Raw genomic sequence first — 16,931 nt, forward strand, 5'->3', positions numbered from 1 at the left:
GATACTCAGTGGGAGTGTAAGTGGATACCACCACTTTGGAAAGCCATGAGGCACTATCTAGTGAAGTTAAAATGCATTACTCAATGTCCTAGAAATTCAAATATTAAATATATACCTGTGAGGAAAACTTCACAAAAGTACCCAAGAAGGTATGTATAAGAATGTTCATTGCAGCCTTATACATGTCACAGGAAAAAAGTTAGAAAAACCCAAGTGGTTCATCAAAAGGAAAAGATAAATTTATATTATAATGTATTCGTATATACCATGTCACAACTGGAAGGAGTAAGTTAGAGCTACGTTCAAAATGAATGGATCTTGAGAATAAAAGTTGAGTGAAATTAATTTTTGAGAATAGTTACCTTTTAGGAGATGAGGATGGTGGTGGGAAGGAAATATTATTGAAGAGAAGGCACAAAGATCATTCAGTTGGATATATAATATTTTACTTCTTAAAAAATAAGAAGAAAATATGTCAAATATTTACATTTTCTTTTTTCTAAAAATATTTAAAATTTAATATTTAAATATTTAATATTTGCTAAAAATAAATAAATGAAGGTTTTATTTATTTATTGTTAGAGAGAGGGGAAGGGAGAAAAAGAGGAAGAAAAACATCAGTGTGTGGTTGCTCTCAGCGCCCTCTGCTGGGGACCTGGCCCGCAACCCAGGCATGTGTCCTGAGTGGGAATGGAACCCGTGACCCTTTGGTTCTCAAGGGGCACTTAATCCACTGAGCCACACCAGCCAAGGCAAATATTAACACTGTCAAAATCAGAATGGCAGGTTTTTATTTTATTCTTTTACTTTTGTGTGTATTTGAAATTGCTCATAAAACTTCCATATTTTGCCATGTACAGTGCTCACTTCTTTGCCCAAATTTTTGAGGGAAAAATAAGGATGTGCATTATACATGGGTAAGTACTAATTTGCTACTGGTACATAAAATTTCTTGTACCTTGTATCTATTCTTGTGTTTTGTAATTATTTGTTACATAAAATTTCTTGTAGAATAATATATTCAAAAATAAATACTAAAACTCCTTTACAATACAAAAAAACAAATATCTAAATATAAATACATAAATACATAATTGAATTAGAAAATTAAAAGGGTTTTTTTGAAAGTTTGGGCCGAAAACATGGGTGTGCATTATATGTGGCAAAATATGGGTAATAACTTTACCGTATCGGATTCATTTGAAAAAATAGCATTTGTAGTGACTGCTCAATAGTGTAGCTTAAGGAGCTAACATTTCTGAAACTAACTCTAATTTTTTCGTTATCTAGGAGATTCACGATTTTTCATGTGCATAAACTGGGCTGTAATGAATCTCTTTGCGTAACACTAATTGTTTCCATATGATTCATTCTCAGAAGTATAGCTGATGGGTCAAAGTATTCACTTTTTAAGATTTCTAATAGCTATTTTCAAGCTTTCAGGAAGTAATACCAATTAATACTACTGACAGCAGTATAGGGCCACTTTCACAACACCGAATAACATAGCTGTTTATTTTCCCTTCGCCGATTCAAGAGTTGTAATCGCTGTGTCAATCTGCATTAGTTCGGTAGGGTTGCCAGAACAAAGCACCACACCCGGTGGCTTAAGCAACAGAAATTCATTCCTCACATTTCCGGAAGGCTGGACCTCAGCTGGAAGGCTGAGACCAAAGCACCAGCAGAGCTGGTTTCTTCTGAGGCCTCTCTCCTTGCCTTGAGATGCGTGTGTTCTCCCTGTGTCTCGTTTGGGTTCAAGTTTCCTCCAATCAGGGTACCACAGTCTTACTGGATTAGGGCCTTTTTTAATGAACGCATTTTAACTTAATTACCTTTTTGAAGACCTTAGGTTTAGGACTTCAGTGCATAAATTTGTGGGTGAAGCAATTTAGCCTGTAAGAGACAGTCAATAGTTTTTCATAATTTTATTACCCAAGTGAATTTTTCTATTGCAAATTTTTGTATTTGTGTCCTTTGACCTTTTATTATATCCTGTTATTGGGACTTTTGCTTATTGATTTATAAGAGTTTATTATATATTAAACTACTTGCCTTGAAACTCTAATGCTTTAAAAATGATTAAAGAAGACAATTTAGGTGATACCAAAAAACTTTAACACTCATGAAGTAGACAGTCTCCTTCTGCAGAAATGCAAAAAGGGGCTAAAGCAGGAAGTTTTTGAGGCTATAAAGAACAAGAGAGAGAAAAAGTATCCTCTTGGCGGGGGCCACACAGTCAAGCTTATCTGGGGAGACACGGAAGAGGGAAGGAAGTGCAGAGCCCAGAGTTGGTTTGGCCTGCGGGGGGGCCCCCTGACTGGGTGTCCTGCGCTTCTGATCTATCAGGGAACTTACAGGGACACAAAAGTTGTGCAGGTTCTGGTTTGCTAGGGCGGCACCCAGGGCAGGAGTGGCTCCAACTTGGGCCTAGGAAGTTATTTCAACAATGTATTTTTTCCCAGTCTGTCGCTAGTTATCTAATTTACATATGGGAAAGTTTAGGATTTTGTTTCTGCGCAGTTTTCTGTAGTCAAATGAAGCAATCTTGTTCTTTATTGAGTTCCTGCATTGAGTGTCCCAAAGTTTTTGAGAGTATCTGTGTACTTAATACACACTGAGAAAATCTTATTTATAATTTATGGATGTATTGTACATATAACTTTTATTACTTGTACAGCTTTTTACATGTAAGTACTTAAAATTTTGATATTTAAATATTTTATTCACATGGAATTCATTTAGTGTATGTTATAAAGTATGGAACTAATTTTATTTTTTCTAAATTTTTGTTCAGTTGCCTCAATTTGGTGGGCCAGCTTCTGAGTAAATATTAAGTATGTTGAAAATAAAATAAAAATAAAAATACTGTCCCTTGTTAGTCTTTTGGTAATGTTTTTCACATGAACTTTTGTGGTGGTTCAATGTCCTTTTATCACTAAATGTTCTGGAAAAAGTGCATTTGACTGTTGAGTTTACTTGTAGGTGGGCTGATTTCATTTTTAGTGTTTTCTGAGGTGGGGTAAATGAATCACATTTGCCTTAATACCAATATATAACTTTTGGCCTTTTGTTTTGATTAAGGCACCAAAAAAGAGATCTAGCTACTGATCACCCCCGGTTCTGTATTATTCAGAGTGTTCTGGGTCACACTAATGCTTCACTTTACAGGTTCTGTTTAGTGTTTGAAAAAAGGAAGGACTTTTTAGATATTGAAGCACTGGATACTTTTCACGACATTCCACTAGATAGTAAAGGCCAATTTTTTCCCATTGATGAAGATGCTTATTCATTTCACGAGGATGAGAAAGCTCTTTTTCGGTGCTTATCCTCTCCATGCCCCTCACTCCCCACCCCAATGGCTCCTTAGAAACCATCACAGTTCAGAAAATATGTACACAGTTCACTGCTATCACCTTTGGTTCAAAGGTAAACCAGTCTTTGAAATCTTTTTTTCTTTTAACAAGTTACCTTTTTATTTTTCTATTATTTTTATTGTTTTTAATTGTTGTTTGAATACAGTTGTCTCTATTTTCCCACCACCACTTTCCCCCACCCAGCCCACCCCCACCCCCAACCCCCCATCTTTCCTCCCTGTGGCTTTGTCCATGTGTCCTTTTTGCATGTTGTTGAAAACCCTTCCCCCTTTTCCTCCTCGTTATCCCCTCACACCTCCTCTGGTTACTGTCAGTTTGTTCTTCATTTCAATGTCTCTGGTTACATTTTGCTTACTTGTTTGCTTTGTTGATTAGGTTCCATTTATAGGTGAGAGCATATGGTATTTGTCTTTCACCACCTCATTGACATTTCAAACAATTTATTTTTTCATTCATTCATTCAACATTTATTTAGGTAACAACTCCGTGCCAGGTGTCATCTAGTAATCCTGAAATAAGATGGTGAAGATCATAATGGAACTATAAAGGATTATTCACAGAGAATTCAAAGAGAGAGAAGAAATTGTTGAGGTTATACAGATTATACAACAATCCATCCATAAAGCAATAATGAAGGGGATTATGCATGAGATTTGCCATAATCCTTTCAGGATGCAATGCGTTGCCAGAAAAGTACAACGTGATAAACACTGACGTAGGTAAAAAAGATGAGGATATATCTTGATGAATATCTGTCACACTTCTTTTTTCTTTTTAAAAAATATTTTTTTAATTTATTTTTGGAGAGAGGGGAAAGGAGGGAAAAAAACATCGGCCAGTTGCCTCTCGCACACTGCCAACCACGGGTCTGGTCTGCAGCCCAGACAAGTGCCCTGACTGGGAATCAAACCAAAGACTTTTTGGCTTGAAGGATGATGCCCGGCTCACTGAGCCACACCAGTCGTGGCTGTCACATTTCTCTGTCTGCTGTAGAGACGGCACTTCTCATCCACGTGCTTCTTTTGCTGTTGCCCTAAATTATCATCTTTGTTTTATAGTTTGAAGAGGGTCCAAGTCAGGATTTGCATTATTTTATTAACAGTTATCAAAACATCTAGTTTCCTAACCTTATAAATAATTGATTTAATGAAAATTGTTTCTTGCATCATTGTTTAGATTTGAGGCAGACAGAGGACAAATTCATGACCATATTATCCTCATACTTAATGACTAAATGCTAAAGACGCATTCTCATTCTCTTTAAAACTAAAAAAAAAAAAAAAAAAAAAAAGACAAATNACAAATTCATGACCATATTATCCTCATACTTAATGACTAAATGCTAAAGACGCATTCTCATTCTCTTTAAAACTAAAAAAAAAAAAAAAAAAAACAAGACAAATGAACAAAACCGGTCTATGTTCCAGTGCAAACAAACAGAACACTCTGCAGGGCTTCTTTGAGTTAAATATGAGGTAGTTGCTTCAGGGCCTGGTATGGCCAGGACTCAGAAAGTCAAGTGTGAGATGGAACTCAAAACACCGAGGAACAATGATTTGAGGGCAGAGCACAGTCAATCTCAGTGGGAAGACAAACAGGAAATCTCAGGGCTGTTTTCCTTTTATTTTGCCATCTGTTTACCATACTCAGTAACTGCTAGAGTTTATCTTCTACTGTTTGTTTTTAAAACCAAAACATATTTCCATTTCATTAAAACCTGCTCAATCTTCTAAGCATAGCCCAGAGGATCTGAATAAAATTTTTTAAGGATTTTTATTTTTATTTCTTTTTAGAGAGAGGAAAAGGAAGGGAGAAAGAGAGGGACAGAAACATTGATTGGTTGTCTCTCGCAGTTCCCAACTGAGGACCTGGCCTGCAACCCAGGCATATGCCCTGACTGGGAATTGAACCAATGAACTTTCACTTCACAGGCCGGTTACTCAATCCCCTGAGTCACACCAGCCAGGGCTATGAATGAAACTTGACAACATTCTTTTCATATTTTTTTAAGAATTTTAAAAAATTTATTTATCTTTAGAGGGGAAGGGAAGGAGAGAGGGAGAGAAATATCAGTGTGCGGTTGCCTCTCATGCATCCCCTGCTGGGAACTGGCCTGCAATCCAGGCATGTGCCCTGACTGGGAATCAAACCTCGATCGTCTGGTTCGCAGGCTCGCGCTCAATCCACTGAGCTACGCCAGCCAGGGCCATTCTTTTCATATTTTTAATAAAACTTCAAAAACTCAGAAGAGTTAGTTAAGTTACGTTTTTAGAAAAAGTTTACACAAATTTTACATGAAAAGGATCTTTTGATAGCATGATACAACTTTTTTTAAGATAACAGATTTAATAGTGATCTCTTATTCATCCCACTAATACAGGGAAACTAATTTACTTTCCTTTTATGTATTAGAGTTTATATTTTAGCACCAATGAGTCAGATTACATTGCCAACCAAAGAATGACAGCAGCTTGGTATATAACATAGGAACCAAACAAGATAAAAAGGATCAAGTTCTCAACTAAGCATCTAATATGAATAATATGAAGATATTAATTATATTTTTTCAAGCCAGAGCTTTTCTTACTATAAAGTAGACAAACATTAGAACTGGTACAATGATTTGCAAAACAGTGTTGCTAAATATGGTAAATATTCCAATTTCATTCAAGAGGAAGCTTAGTTTGCTTCTGTCAAATGACAAAAATGATACAATTTAGTAACAAGTTTGATGTCCTGTATTAAAGTAAAAACAAGCCACAGATTGGGGAAGCACAGTGTATCACAATCAGCGGAACACTCTGATAGGTTTCGGGCAAGAGCGAGTTTGCAGAGCCTTAGAAGGGGCAAAGCAGAAAAGCTATGATTGGCTAGGAGGTCAAGAACTTCCTTATAAGGCTAGCGGGTTCTACTTTCTAGGCTAAGATAAGTGAACTAAAGCTGAATTGGGGGACTGTGGCTGGCATATGTTAGGTTTTCTTGACAAGTGTTTCCTGTAAGTACAGGCTGACTTTTAGACTTAGATTTGTGATGTGGGCTGGGATGCCAAGCCTTCGTTTTTTAGGTCCCTATATATAAACTAACATTAGCGCTTAAATGTTTACCTGATGACAGCCTACCTCATGGTATTAGCTGTCAATGTAGAGAGCCAACTCTCTTGGGGACCCACACAAAACTCTGTAACAATGCATAACATTTTATATTACAGGATGTTTACTTTCATGCATTACATATTTAAATAGGTCCCTAATATAGCTTATTTTCAGGGCTATATTTTGAAAAATAATCAAAGTTTGAAAATCCAGTTTTGATAGGAAACACGTGCACAGATAAAAATTTCTTTTCTGCGTCTATTGACTCTTCTCCTTCCCTCTCTAGCCCCCTCAAGCCCTCAGTACATCCAGTGTTTTGTGTAAGAAGTTCTACACATATCTATTATGTATGTATCTGACACCTTGGATTCTGACAGCTGGGGCTCTGATTAAAGTTTATACTTGCCTCCTCTTGCCCATTTAAAATTTATTCAAGGGGGTTCACTTTCCAGCTCTAGGAAGACCCTTGGTGGGTTTTGCGAGGCTCAGCCCACGGGTAGCTAACATGGGACACAGTCTAAGTCAGTAATTTGCTTGTTCGGTCCCATGCATTAACAAACTCCAGTACTAAGTTAAGGCTTCTCTCTTCCACACCCAGTTCCCTTGGGAAGTGGTAGTTTCTGAGGGGACCTCGATAGCCCTGTTCAAACAAACCCCTTCATACATTCTCCCTTCTCTCAATACTCTGTTTTTCAACTCTGATTTGGATAAGGGATCCAAGGGCTCTATAATTGTCAACAATTTCCTTTGTGAATTCTACATGGTGGGAGGGGCATGAGAGCAATAGGCCCCCCCATAAAATGTCTATGGCATATGCATTATTTTGAGCTAAAGGCCATTGAGAAACAGCAGGTGCAAGAAAAGGTTTAAAAACGGCACAAGTTTTCCTTTTGGAGAGGAAATTTACATTTACAAAAGAAATTTTTGTTCACAAAAATGTCTTCCTTGCTAGGAAGAAAAAAAGCCTTAACAATTCTTATCAACGGAGGAAGAATCTGCATACCCTTGTTAACCACCCTTTTCTTGGTCACCTTTCCATAACTTGCTTCTCCAGCCTGAACCACCTACATCATTTTCCTTTGCATTAGCCTGAGTTCTAACCACCCTTTTGGGTTACTCATTGCTGGTTACTCTCATTTGTACATGTGCAGTATATATGTTGATATCCTTCTGTTTGTTTTCTCGTGTTAATGGCTCTTCAGCCACTCTCATTTGTAGGGCCTGACATGGTCTGTAGCTGTCACCTGGGTCTGTTGGTCCTAGGGTTTCCCAGGTCGTGCAGGCCAAGGTTAGCCCCCACCTGTGTTTTGCCTGGGGCACTCTGCCTCAGCTATAAAGCAATCTGGGATGGCTGCTACTTGTGCTGGGCATAGGGATTCCTGGGCAAAGTCAGACTATAAATCTAATCTGGCTGCTATTAGGGCTCCCTGAAGCCAGCTGTTGCTTGTTTGGTAGGATTTAGGAGCTAAGACCAGCCGTTTGTAAGGAATAGCAGCTTGGGTAGGCCCATTAGTTGGATGGGGCAGAGCCTCCGGGGATCTCCAAGGTGGGTCAAACAGTGTTAGCCCAGTTGATGGAGTCTCAGATATGGCACCAGCTTGCCAGCTCTGTGGAGGGAGGGTTTAGCAAAGGGACAATGGCCCCTGCTTTCCTTGATGCCAGACACTTCAGTTCCTCCCTGTGTACCACTGGTGCCTTTCACGCTGCTACCCCAGTTCTAGAGCTTTAAGGGAGTGGGTCTGAATAGGCGAGTCCATGTGTGGGTTCTTTAAGAGCAACTTCTTGGGGCTCCAGCGATTTCTTTCACTGACTCAATTCCCCCTGGTTTTTGCAACCAAAAGTTGTGGGGACTTATTTTCCTGGCCCTGAAATCCTGCTCTGGAGGGTCTGGTGTGGGGCTGTGACTCCTCACCCCTAGATATCCATCCCAACTTTTTGTCCATGTGCGTATGGGACCAGCCCGTTCCACATCTGCGCCCCTCCTACCAGTCTGGGTGGGTGTGGTTTCTTTAATTCAGCAGTTATCAGATTTCCATTCAACTTGATTTCCGACGTTCTTGAGTGATGGCTGTTCCATATTTTAGTTGTAACTTTGATGTGGTTGTGTGAAGAGGCAAGCCGTGTCTGCCTCTGCTGTCACCTTGACCAGGAGTCAAGAGTCCCATTTTTAGTGTTATATAAGTGTAAAACTGTACATATTGTGCTTCATCTTGCTTTGTTAATTTAACAATAAAGTCTTTGAAGTTATTTAGAAGTTGAAAGCTCTTGGGGCATTTTAGTTCTAAGCCATAAACAATATAGAAAATATCATCTCTTTTATAAACCATTAAAAGTCATAGCAAATTATTATATGGCACATTGTAGAGAAAAATCCCCACCTGCCTTTTGTCCCATTTACCCTAGTTGTTCTTTTATAATTACTAAGTTTATGTGTCTGTGGTCAGAATACTACATTTTAAACACCCATGTTGTCATTCACAGGCCCATGTAGGGGAATTTTTCTTACCTGATCATCTTTGGGTCCATCTACTAAAATAGACTGCTTTGTGTTTCAGAGTAGGAGAGCTAAACCCTGCGTTGATAGGCTTTAAATTTTTTCTTTCTTTTTTTTTTACATTTTATTTATTTATTTATTTATCTTTAGAGGGGAAGGAGAGAGGGAGAGAAACATCAATGTATGGTTGCCTTTTATGCATCCCCTGCTGGTAGTTAGCCTGCAAGGAACTGGCCTGCAACCCAGGCATGTGCCCTGACTGGGAATCGAACCAGGCTCCAATCCACTGAGCTACGCCAGCCAGGGGTTGGCTTTAAATTTTTTCACATCAGCATCACAACCACTCCAGGTAGAGCTGGAGGAAAAGCGGATGACACAGAGATCCTTAAGGGACATGCTTCATAATGTATGTTCACGACACTCTCCGCACGGGCTCGCCCAGTGATGTTAGGCACGGAACACAGATTTGACTAGCACTTTGGTCACAAATCACATTCCCATTCTATTTTTTAAAATACTGAATTATCGGAGAGACTTTGGTTTCTGCTCAGGCATGTAAGTAGGTTAGAAGTCACCATTCCACCTGCCCAACAAGTAAAAAGCTGAACAAACTGAAGAATAAACAACTCTTCTTTTATCTGCTGGGGAACTGAGGTCATGGGGCAAATGGCTGTACCCAACATTGGAAAAACAGATAGGCAAATACACACAATTACAACTTAATGGGTCAGAAACCTCCCCCAAACACTTGCTAGGGCAAAAAAAAAAAAAAAATCAAAATGTAACTGATGACTTGCCGGAGGCTCAGTGCAGAAAAGACTGAGATAACTTCCAGGAGTTCTGCCAGGAGGGTGCCCCCCGGAGAACGTTCAAGTCCCCTCCGGCTTTGGCAGAGTGAGGGAGAGTTTCAATTTCATAGATGACACAGTGCTTGGTTCTTCTTTACAAGGTCTGCCCTCAGGAGAAACTATTTTACTGAAGTCTAACCTATTGGGATTTTATCATAGCCTCACTGACGTGTTGGGAAATACCCAACTCCAGCACACTCCAACCATTCTGTCTCACCTAAGGTGGGGAAAATACTAAGAGGCACGTCTGAAGGTCACATCTCATGGATACAGGGTTACCAAAACATCAGAGATGTAGTCATAGGACTATAAAATGTTCGCATGCCCCTCCTTACCATCACATTATTGAAAGCACATTTACAACAGTTTCGTTTACTTAGTATATTGTCTTACTGTCAATCAGAAAAATGCAAGTCATACTGAACACAACAGAAAACAGAAGAAGCTTGGAGAGATAGAACAAGCATCTGAATTAGACTGAAGGCAGGGAGGTTGGCGTTCTCGGACTGTGAATTTAAAACAACGGGGATTCATATGCTAGGGGCTGTAATAGAAAAGGTGGACAGTGTGTTAAGAATAGTCAGGCAATATAAGCAGACAGATGGAAATTCTAAAAAGAAATCAGAAAGAAATGATACAGCTCAGAAAATCTAATAAAGATGAAGAACATCTTTGATGAGCTAAGGAAAGGATCCCTGTGCTTGAGGATACGTCAAAGGAAACTTCCGAAACTGAAAAGCAAAGACAAAAATGGAAAAGAGCATCCCCCTCCAAGAAAAAAGGGAGGGGTGGACAACTACCAAAGTTATAACATATGCATAATGGACCTACCAGAGGAAGAAGGAAGAAAGGAAAAGAGGAAACATGAAGGAATGGATAATAGCTGAGAATTTTCCTATATTAATGTCAGACACCAAACCATAGACCCAGAAAGCTCAGACAGCACCCGGCAAGACAAATGTCAAAGGAACTATGCCTAGGCATGTCATGTTCAAACTCTAGAAAATCAAAGACAAAGAAAAAAATTGAGAGAAGCCAGAGGGAAAGAAATCTTACCTATAGAGTGTCAAAGATAAGAATTACACCCAACTTTTCAGAACCTGTGCCAGTGAGAGAGAGTGGAATGAAATATTTAAAGTGTTAAAAGGAAAACCCACCAACCTAGAATTCTGTGTCCTGTGAAATTATCTTTCAAAGGTATAGAAGAAATAGACTCTCTTAGACAAGTGAAAATTGAGGAAATTTGTTACCAGTAGATCTGCCTTTAAAAAAAATGTTGAAATAAAGGTTTTTCTAAAGAGAAAAAAAAAAAGGATGTACATCAGAAACTTGGATATGCATAAAGAAAAGAAAAGTATTAGAGAAGGGATTAGTAAAGGTAAATAACTCTTCATTTTTAACTGACCAAGTAGAAAAAATAGTTGGTTTCAAAGAATGATTGCAACAATGCATAAAATATAGGTGTATATGTATGTATTTATTCATGTTTAAGTGAAATAAATGATAGCAAGGATACACAGGACAGGAGGGAAGAAAAATTAAGAATATTTTCTTCTTATAAAGTACGTGTTCTACCTGTGAGGAAATACAGTGTTATTTGAAAGTGGTCTTGAATTAGTTGTTGATATATTTTACAAACTCTAGGGTAATCACTAAAAATTTTAAAGGTCTATAATAGATATGCTAAAGAAGAAGAATGGAATATAAAATTCTCAACTAAAACCAAAAATGGTAGGAAAAAATGGAAGACACACACAGTAACAAAGAATGGCTGCAATAGAATAAAAAACAGTATCAAATATGGTAAATTCAAAGCCAACTATATCAATAACCACTTTAAATATTAGCAGTCTAAATATACCAGCTGAAAGAGATTGTCAGAGTGATTAAAAAATAAGATCTAATTGTATGCTGTCTATAAAAAACTCAATTTAAATATAAACACACATACAGATTAAAAGTAAAAGGATGGAGCTCTGGCTTGTGTGGCTCAGTTGGTTGGAGCATTGCCTAGTAACTGAAGGGTTGTGGGTTTGATTCCGAATTAGGGCACGTGTCTAGGTTGTGGGTTCGATGCCCTGTCTGGCGCAGACAATCCCCAGTCTGGGCAGGTATAGGAGGCAACTGATTGATGCTTCTCTTTGGCATCAAATGTTTCTCTCTCTCCCTTCCTCTCTCTCTAAAAGCAATGAAAAAATGTACTTGGGTGAGGAGTACAAAAAAAAAAGTAAAAGGAGAAACATATACCATGCTAATGCTAATTAAAACAGTGGGAGTAGCTAGATTAACGTGAAACGGAGCAGACTTCAGAGCAGGAAAAATTATCAGGGATAAGGGCAGATATTACGTAATGATAAAGGGGTCAATTTTCTATGAAAACATGACAATCTTTAACGTATATGTAGAGAATTTTTATGAGTTTATTTGAACCAAGTGGAGAACACTTGCTAGGAAGCAAAATCTCAAGGGATTGAGAAAATGTTCTGCAGAATGGAAGTTTTACAGCTTATTTCATATATTAGAATAAAAAGAGGAGCCACCAAAGGGAGGGGGCATTACAAAAAATTCATTGGTGGTAGCGTAAGTCGATGGAAGAAAGCAAACAGGTAATCTCTGAGATTGGATCAAGAGTACCATGGAGAAAGGCACACTTCTTTTCCATTGGTGGGTACAGGTTAGTGCACACTCACCATTCACAGCACATAGAAATGGTATTTAGGGCATGAGATAACAGTGAGGGCTTCTGTGGTCTCATGCTCTGGTTTGGTGGGTGTTCCCTGAGGGTTCTGGAAAAGAGTATCATGTTGACATTTTAAAGGTATGCTATTGTAGACGCAGAAAGACCACAGACTGACGCACTGGTTGAGGTAAAGATTGACCTTTGTCAAGAAAGCTGCAGGCCCAGGACGAGACTGCCATGATCGCTGTCAGTGAGGGATTCTTAGGTACAGACCATCCTGTGTGGTCACTTTCAGTCTGAACTTGTAAGGCCCCTCCATGGAGGCCTCCCCTGAGCCAGTCAGAAGATAAGTGAAGCGTTATCTCCACAATCTGGGAAGTGCTTAGTAGTTACTGGGAAAATAGTCTGGTGTCCTAGAAAGTTGTTTTTCTTTTTTTTTTTTTTACCTCTTCTCAAGAGTTTTTTAGCATATGTTTTCCTATATCATATTGGCACCAACTGTAGAGATAAAAACATCTTTTCTAATGGGAAAGAAGTTTGAATTCTTCCATTGTATAATTCTGACTTCTCTTCTACTCCACTTTAGCTTTGTTAATGAAACGTGTATTCAAAGAAAGCTCCAACAATCATAATTTTTCTAATTAGTGATCCATTATCAAATCCTGTTGTATTGAGAACAGGTAGTAAGCAATAGTCATGCCTCATCAAGAAAACAAATTTATGAACCAGTGAGTAAAACAAACCCTACCACTGAGTATAGAAGTACCTTCCGCCTCAACTAGTGCCTGAAGTGAGCAAAATTCCTTCAGTGATTTTTTCCATTTGCCTAATTTCAAGTATCAGTGAAGTAAAAAGAAGTGTAACGTGCCACCTGGTGGATGTATGAGGAACAAACTTATGTAGGATTTTTTGTTTTGTTTTTGTGGTAAGAATTTAATACTGTTTATATTTTCCCCCAATTATACAAGCAATAATTGTCCATTGAAAAATACACTGGAAAAACATAAAGAACAGTGGATATTCAAATATTACTGAATTATATGAAAACACATTAGTAATCATCCCAATCTTGACTTGGAGTATGCCCTATTGAAGGAGCACAGTGAATCGACAAATGACTTTTCCTAAAAAATCTTATGTTTCAGATCATCTGTTGGTCTCAAGACCTGGCCTAACATTTGAATCTTCCAGAAATATTATTAATGTTCTATTTGGATAGAATACAACACAATTTTGCTTACATTTTATACAGGTATAAACAGTTTTTAACCCTGATCTGTGCGGCTCAGTGGTTTAGGCCTCATCCCACAAAGCAAAATGTTGCCTGTTCAGTTTCCTGTCAGGGCACATGCCTGGGCTGTGGGTTCGGTCCCTGGTCCAGGCATGTGTGAGAGGCAGTAATAGGTGTTTCTCACATCAATGTTTCTCTCTCTCCTTTTCTCTCTCTCTTCCCCCTCTAAAAATACATAAATAAAATCTTTTTAAATGTTTTACTGTACTATCGACAACTCTTTATTTCCATATGTGGGGTGTACTTATCAAACACTAAACTAAACTAACATTTCACTATGAATTCTTTTCAGACAGTTTAATACAGAAGACCAGGAGATAAGTTAACTCTACCAGAAAGGGTTATCATAGGTTCACTGTCAAAGAGAGAATACAGGACTAGGTGGCATCTAATATTTCATAGATTTTCATATTCTCTTGGGTTCAGAAAGTCTCAGGCTCTAGGTCTCCATGTCCTTTTCTGTAAAATGATTGTGTAATACTAGATTAGTAATTTTCCAACTGTGTGCTTTAAGGAGTTCCAAAAATATTTATCCACATTTTATTATAAACATATTTTATGAACTTATGTTATACATTGCAGTACTAAAATGTATGTTTTGCGATTTTAGCATGTTAAATGCTAAACTGTTCTTACAGTTATAAGAACCGAAACTGGATGTATTGGAGACCATCGCATGCTGTTTAAGAGAAAACCACCTGTCGAGAAAGGCATCACTGGTGCTGAAACTTGATTCCAAACTTAGATTCAGTATCTGATCTAGTTGCAATGCAATCTTAATCAATCAATCTGGAATTTTCTAGTCAAGCACCAGTAAGTTAATGTGTGTCTATGGGCCTCTTGTTGTGTGTTCTCTCAATTCATGTGAAAACCATGACAAAAATACCAACATGACCGAACATAATTACATATTTATTTTTTTAAAGCTTCATTAACTAGGTATTTATTGCTCAGATTTTTGTTATGGAAAGGGATACATGCAAAATACAAAGCTCAGGTCCTGACATTTTGGAATTTATAGTACAGTGGGAGTGAGCACAATAACATGTGAAACAATGACAGACCATGAGAAAGTCTGAATGTCATCTGATAACAAACTCTGTAGTCCAGACTATCAGTGCCATTGAAATTCAGGGTACAGTTACCTTCCACAGTATTTTTTTAGTTTTTTAAATTGTTGTTCAATTACAATTGTCCCCATTTCCCCCCATTACGCTCCCTTGCCCTGCCCCCGCCACCTCCCACCTTCAGTCCTTCTTCCATTGCCTTTGTCCATGGGTCCTTTATACCTGTTCCTTACATCATTACATATTTAGTTATTTCAGAGTATTTCTAAAATGACTGGTGTTTCCTTTCTCCTTTTTTCACAATTAAGATATGAAATTTTAGAGTCTGCCATTTTTTTGCCCAATATATAAATAATACAACTTCTTTAAGGCATGGACTATAGCCATATTTTGAAGAGGAAAAAAAAGTATATGTATTATGGTTCAAATTGAGGCGTTGTCACTGGTCGATTGTTGTCACACTATCACAAAAGATAGTGCGATAGATTTAAACTATTCACAAAATCTTTGCCACTCCTATTGACAGGGGAACCCATTTCCACTTCCTATTAGCTGGCCCAGACCTGTCATTTTAGAACATCCTTGTGGCTGTTTTAGGTTTCCAAGTTTGCAAGGCTGTCAAGCAGGTATCCCCCATGTTTGTCAGGCTTAGCACGTGGCCCCTTTTCTTCTACTGTAGTATTGAAAGGAAAATTTCCTCCACCCTCTAAGGTTCTTCTGGCTGGTCTAATAAAGAAATTGACATGAGACAAATTAGCAAGAGAAAAATTAAAATTTAATATGAACCATAAAATGGCAATAAATACATATGTATCAGCAATTGAATCTAAGAAACAAAATAAGCAAGCAGAACAGAAACAGAATCATAGATGGGGAGAGGGTTTTGTTGGTTGCCAGATGGGAGGGGGCATGAGGGAGAATGGGCAAAAAAAGGAGAAGGGATTAAGAAATACAAATTGGTTGTTATAGAATAGTCATGGGGATGTAAAGTAAAGCATAGGGATATAGTCAATAATAGTCTAATAATTATATCTGGTGTTGATACAGAGAGATCATATCAGATCACTGGGGAGGAGTAGGGGGTGGCCATAGGAGGCAGCTGCCTGGGCAATGGTAAATAGTCTAGGATGGGACTGGTTGAGAAGCCTCCTGAGCACATGAAATTATGGGCCAGAAAATTTAAAATAAAAGGAAGGCAGAGATTGGCTCTCTTGCCCTGTCTTCCTCAAGGATGTCTGGATGAGTCTGCTGCAGCTGCCTGCTGATGGTGTTTTGGATGGTAGAAGGAATTCTAGGTGCAGCCAGGGATGGGACTGGCCTTGGCAGGGCATGGCAGGGTTATTTTTTGGGGGGTGTTCTAAAGGGGACAGGCTCCGAGGCAGAAACCTGCCATTCTTCTAAAATTGTGTAGCTTTTGTATCTTATGTTGTTTTTGTTTATAAACTAACCCTATAGAAATGAGGTAATCAAAACTAGGGGAACGATAGGGGGAAGAAAGAGTTAAAGAGTTTAGCCTTATTTAATAGGATTAAGTGATGAAAGCAGTAACTAAGCAGTTAGATCACAGGTGGCAAACACAAGGCCCTCAGACTGAATCCAGCCCTCCACCATGTTTCTACCCGTCAGGCAGCGGCTCCACCAAGAGTTCGCTTAACTGTTAAGGAGTAGGTACATTTATACAGTCCTAAAATTACATTTGGCCTTTGAAGGTAACCTTGAATCTGAAGTGACCCCATTGAAAATGAGTTTGACACCCCTGAGTTAGAGTTTACCATTAATTGATAGGCTTAAGTGACTAATGCATGTGGAAAGCTGTTATTCCAAAACTGTGTAGCTTTTGAATGAAGACTTCTTTCCTTTATTAACAAATCTTTGCCTTCAGAAATTTGCTTACAGGGTGGTAGAGGGCAGCAGGACCCCACTTGCTGTTCCATGTCAAGTGGGCAGATACTCATTTATTAAATTATGTAATATCTAATCACTGGGGTGTACACCTCAAACTATTATAATGATGTCAACTGTAACTGAAAATTAAAAGTGATTTAAAAAACTTTAATAACATGTATGTCTCCTGTATACACAGGA

The sequence above is a fragment of the Sturnira hondurensis genome, unplaced genomic scaffold (genome assembly GCF_014824575.4).
Source record: "Sturnira hondurensis isolate 20B ecotype Veracruz unplaced genomic scaffold, ASM1482457v3 Scaffold0020642, whole genome shotgun sequence".
NCBI classification, from domain to species: Eukaryota; Metazoa; Chordata; class Mammalia; order Chiroptera; family Phyllostomidae; genus Sturnira; species Sturnira hondurensis.